At 39.8% G+C, this 5,540-nt stretch overlaps 1 non-coding gene across 1 annotated transcript; it reads right to left on the minus strand.

Moving 5' to 3' along the window:
• Positions 1-4,280: 4,280 nt before the first annotated feature.
• Positions 4,281-4,353, minus strand: TRNAQ-CUG. Its single transcript has one exon. It is a non-coding gene; the product is annotated as a tRNA-Gln (tRNA).
• Between the last annotated feature and the right edge of the window lie 1,187 nt (positions 4,354-5,540).

Below are 5,540 nucleotides of genomic sequence, written 5' to 3' on the forward strand. Positions count from 1 at the left end.
CATACAACAGGGAAAATATAGTCTCTTCAATAAAAAGTGCTGGGAAAATTGGTTTTCCTCATGCAAAGGAATGAAACTGAACATTTGACTCACTCCATATACAAAAATCAACTCAAAATGGATTAAAGACTTAAATGTAAGACCTAAAACCATGAAATTTTAAGAAGAAAACATGTGGGAAGTTTTCTTGACATTAGCCTGGCCAATATTTTTTTTTAAAGATTTTATTTATTTACTTGACAGTGAGATAGAGAGCATAAGTAGGCAGAGGGGCAGGCAAAGGGAGAGGGAGAAGCAGGCTCCTTGTTGAGCAGGGAGCCCAAAGTGGGGCTCAATCCCAGAACCCTGGGATCATGACCTGAGCCAAAGGCAGCCACTTAACCCACTGAGCCACCCAGGTGTCCCTGGGCATAATTTATTGATATGACCATAAAAGCACAGGAAACGAGAGTGAAAATAGACATAAGGGCTTTCAACAAGCTAAAAATCTTCTGCACAGCAAAGGAAAAACAACGAACACAATAAAGAGACAACTTATGGAATGGGAGAAAATATTTCCAAACCATACATTGGATAAGGGCTATATCCAAAATATATAAGGAACTCAACAGGAAGAAAACAAATCACCCAATTAAGAAAGAGGTAAAGCATCTGAACCGACATTTCTCAAAAGAAAAATTACAAATGGCCAACAGATATATGAAAAGATGCTCAATATCACTAGTCATCAGAGAAATGCAAATCAAAACAAGGAGAGATCGCTTCACACTGATTAGAAATGGCTACTCAAAAAAACAAGAAATAACAGGTGTTGGTGATGATGTGGAGAAAAGGGAACCCTCATACCCTGTTCATGGGAATATAAATTACTTTAGCCATTACAAGAAACAGCATGGAGTTCCCTCAAAATACTAAAAACAGAATTGCCATGTGACCCAGCAAACTCACTTCTGGGTATTTACTGGAAAGAAATGAAATCAGGGCGCCTGGGTGGCTCAGTGGATTAAGCCTCTGCCTTTGGCTCAGGTCATGGTCTCAGGGTCCTGGAATCGAGCCCCACATCAGGCTCTCTGCTCAGCAGGGAGCTTGCTTTCCCCCTCTCTCTGCCTGCCTCTCTGCCTACTTGTGATCTTTGTCTGTCAAATAAATAAAATCTTAAAAAAAGAAAAAAAGAAATGAAATCAGTATCTGAGAATGCTGTCTTCATTCCCATCTGTGTTGCAGTATCATTCATAATAGCAAAATATGGAAACTACCTACATTTCTTTTTTTTTTCCCCTAAGTTTCCATCAGTGGATGAATGGGTAAAGAAAATGTGGTACACATCTGCGTGGAATATTACTTGGGCATGAAAAAGAAATTCTGCCATCTGCAACAACATGGATGAGCGTGGAGGACATTAATGAAGTAAAGCATGCCAGACAAAGAAATACTGTATGAACTCACTTACAGGTAAAATTTTTTAAAAAAAGAAAAAAGAATAAAAATTGAACTCATAGAAAGATGGGGGTTAGAATGTTGGTTACCAGGAGTTGGGGAAGTGGAGGACATGGTCAAATGGTACAAAGTTGCAATTATGTAGGATAAATACACCCAGAGATCTCACATACACACATGATGAATACAGTTAATAAAACTGCAATGGACATGGGAAATACACTAAGGGAGTAGATTTCAACACCAAAAAAACTGGTAACTGTGTGAGGAGATACATGCATTAACTTGACAGTAGTAATCCTTTCACCATGTATATCACGTTATACACTTTAAACATACAGGTTTTATTTTAAAAAGAGAATAACATGGAAGTCAAAGTGGAAACTGACCTATCCAGCATGGTGAGACAGAGAGAGGGTGAATTTCAAGGAAACTGTCGATTCTCTTCCCCTCTGCAGAACCAGTAGGGGTATGGGGCGCCTGGGTGGCTCAGTCATTAAGCGTCTCCCTTCAACTCAGGTCATGATCCCAGAGTCCTGGGATCTAGTCCCGCATTGGGCTCTCTGCTCAGTGGGAAGTCTGCTTCTCCTTCTCCCACTCCTCCTGCTGTGTTCCCTCTCTTGTTGTCTCTCTCTGTCATATAAATAAATAAAATCTTTTTAAAAAGGAAGAAAAGAAAAAGAAACCAGTAAGGGCTCATTGCAGCAAGCACATGATAAGCTGGATAAAAATGGATAAACTGGATAAAAATGGACGCCATCAGTGTCCTAGAAAGCAAAGAAAGGTGGGTCACTGAAGAGTGAGCAGACGCACAAATAGAGAAGTCAACAGAGAACTGGAAGAGCACAATTTTGAGGAAGTGTGAGCACAAGGATTCTCCCCAACACACATTCTTTTTCTGCAGGCATCTTCAGCCACAGGTACCAACTAACACACCTGGGATCACTAGCTTGGCCTCACAGAAAACAGCAGAGGGCAAGGCTGGCTGGTTTTATGCACCAAGAGCTGAGTTGGTGTGTCTAATTCTTTTATTTTTTTTTTTCTTTAAAGATTTCATTTATTTAACAGACAGAGATCACAAGTAGGCGGAGAGGCAGGCAGGGTTGGGGGACAAGCAGGCTCCCTGCTGAGCAGAGAGCCCGGCTGACCCTGAGATCATGTCCTGAGCCAAAGGCAGAGGTTTTAACCTACTGAGTCACCCAGGCGCCCCCAGTCAGTGTGTTTAAAACCACTGCTAATATAGATCTGAGGTCACAGATGCCACCCCATTTATCTAATATTTGCAGATTGTTGGGTTAGAAAGTTTATTTCTCACCTTAATACATTCTATGAGGCTAATTACATCGGTCGCTTGCAAAAATCTATCCCACCACCTCCAGTGTTAAGCAAAACTTCAGGGGTGTTCATACTGTCTGAGGTTTAGTAATGCTGAAGAAAGATCAATACAGAAACAGTCCTAACCACGCTGCATAAACAGACACTCCCCAAGCAATTTGTTCAGACTCCACAGTGTGTGTGTTGGGGGGGCGGTGTATGTTTCCAGTCTCCACAGAACACTTTCATTTAGTATTTTCTGTACCAAATTCAGACAGCAAATTATACATAAGTCAACTCCATTACAGAGCTGAGATCTAGAGACCGAGGAGGACGGGGAGGGCAAAGGGAACAGCAATGCTTAGGCAAAAGAATTGTGCTCCTGCCTTCAGGTATAGAAGTGAGTCCTTAGTTTAGAAACAATGTTACCATGTATCTGAGAAGGGATCTTTTACTTAGTAAGTAGCAAGCACAGTCAGCAGAACAATCTCTGAACTGGGAATTGGAAGATCCGTGTCCAAACCCTCAGTCCATTGCTCATCAACTATGTCATTTGGGAGAAGGGGCTCAGCCTACTTGAGCCTCATTTTCCTCCTTTGTAGGATAAAGATGATTCTACCTCCCTGTATATGTCATTTTGAGCTATTATCATCAACTGAGATCACGTATATGAACATGTTTGGAGAGCTATAAATTATAATTGATATTTTGCTGTTTTTGCAATATAGTCCATGCCCATGATTACACTTAATTATGAAACTGCCACAAATACACAAGTTATTATTTTACACAGTCTTTGACATCATGAATATAAGTCACGGCATGATTCAATATATTCCATGTGATTGGCAAATAAGCCCCCCAACATATGGGATACAGTCATTTAGGCTGCATTTAAAGAAAACCGTATTTTGAGGTATCACTTTTTTTTTTTTCTCTTCAAAGAAGACATCCAAAATGGCCTTAGGAATGCACTAAGCAAGGAATAAATAGAGGTAAGAGAGTAAAATTGTTTCAGATTTACACCTCATAGAACTCTAATGTCATGTAGTGAAATCCTAAGCAGTGAATATATTTTCTCGAGCTATCTACACTGCTATAAAGACACAGTGAAATATATCTTTATCTTGTTTGATAGCACTTGGTAAATATTGTTCACTTAACAGACGTTATAAATTACTCACTGCCAACGAGGAAAAAGAAAGTCAGCCTTTACAACTATGAAGTGATCAAAAGGCTATATTTAAAAACTTGGAGGCCATAGTCATAAAATGAGATTTAACTGAAGATTTTATGGTATGCTCATGAACAAGTAAATCAGACTCTTCAGTGTTTATCTCCAATAACTGCTGGTTTCACAAACCATCATCCATGAAGGAGATGCTATCATTAACCCCTAATACAGAGATTCCATGAACAGCCCACAGGTAATAAAAATGATAACGCCTTTCATATCAGTGAAGGGGCACTCTTTTTAACTTTCTTTCCTTGATCAATTATCAGATCTGAATTTTTTTAAGTTATCTCCACACCCAATGTGGGGCTCGAACTCACGACCCCGAGATCCAGAGTCATGCGCTCTACCAACTGAGCCAGCCAGGTGCCCCGCAGATTGGAAATCTGGAAGGAGAAAAAAAGGGACAATACCTGGAGTATTATGGATTTTTTTTAAGGTAAATATTGTTTATATAAGAAGAATTAATTTTCAAAAAGAAATTGCCAAAACGTATTCATGGAACCAAAGTACTAATCATCTCCTTAGGATTCTGCTGAGAAATAAAATGTGAGTTGTATAAGGAATATTCTAAAATAAGCATTGGCAAATTTCTTTTATAAAGGGCCAGAGAGGAAATAGTTTAGGCTTTGCAGATCATACTGTCTCTGTTGCAGATCCTCAACTCTGCCCAATAGCTCAGAAGCAGCCCTAGACAATATGTAAATGAACGAGTGTGGCTATGTTCCAACAAAACTTTCTTTATGGACGCTGAAACTGGAACATCGTAGACTATTTACGTGGCACAAAATGTTTTGGTTTTGGTGTTGACTCACCACTGAAATGTGTTAAAAGTCATTCTTATTTCTCGGGCTACATGAAAACAGGTTATCATATAGGATTTGACCTGAGGGCTATCGGCTGCCAACCCCCATCCTAAGATACCATGGATAGTATCCCCCTAATAGACAAAGGTCATTTTCTTCCTGACGCCTGCAGGTTTCACTCCATTTATCTGATTTTTGGAAGGTTAAGAAAGGAAAACCAATGCCCTACTTCTAGTATAAACTCTGGCTTCTGGACTCATCATTGAAACTGACTTACCCTATCTGGTGAAAGTATGAAAAAAAAAAAAAAGTACAGGAACAGAAAAATGCCATCACCCCAAAACCTCTCCATGCTGTCCTTTTATATCCTCACAGGCTCTCCACCCCAACACACACACACACACACACACACACACACACACACACACACACACACACCACTATCCTGTCCTCTATCACTAGAATGCTGTCTTTTTGAGAATGTCAAACAAATGAAATCATACAGAGGGTAACTTTTTGAGATGTGCTTTTTTTCACCAAGCGAAACACCTTTGAAATCGATCCAAGTTCTTGGGTGCATCAACCATTTCTTCCTGTTTATTGCTGAGATATTCAGGGTTCCATTATAGGAACGCACCATGGTGCGGTTACCCATTCACCCAATGAAGGACATTTGGGTTGTTTCCAGTTATTAGCGATTACAAAGAGAGCTTCTATAAATATTCATGTATACGTTCTCGTGTGAACAA

This window comes from Enhydra lutris, unplaced genomic scaffold, assembly GCF_002288905.1.
Source record: "Enhydra lutris kenyoni isolate GAN:26980312 unplaced genomic scaffold, ASM228890v2 scaffoldscaffold64, whole genome shotgun sequence".
NCBI lineage: Eukaryota > Metazoa > Chordata > Mammalia > Carnivora > Mustelidae > Enhydra > Enhydra lutris.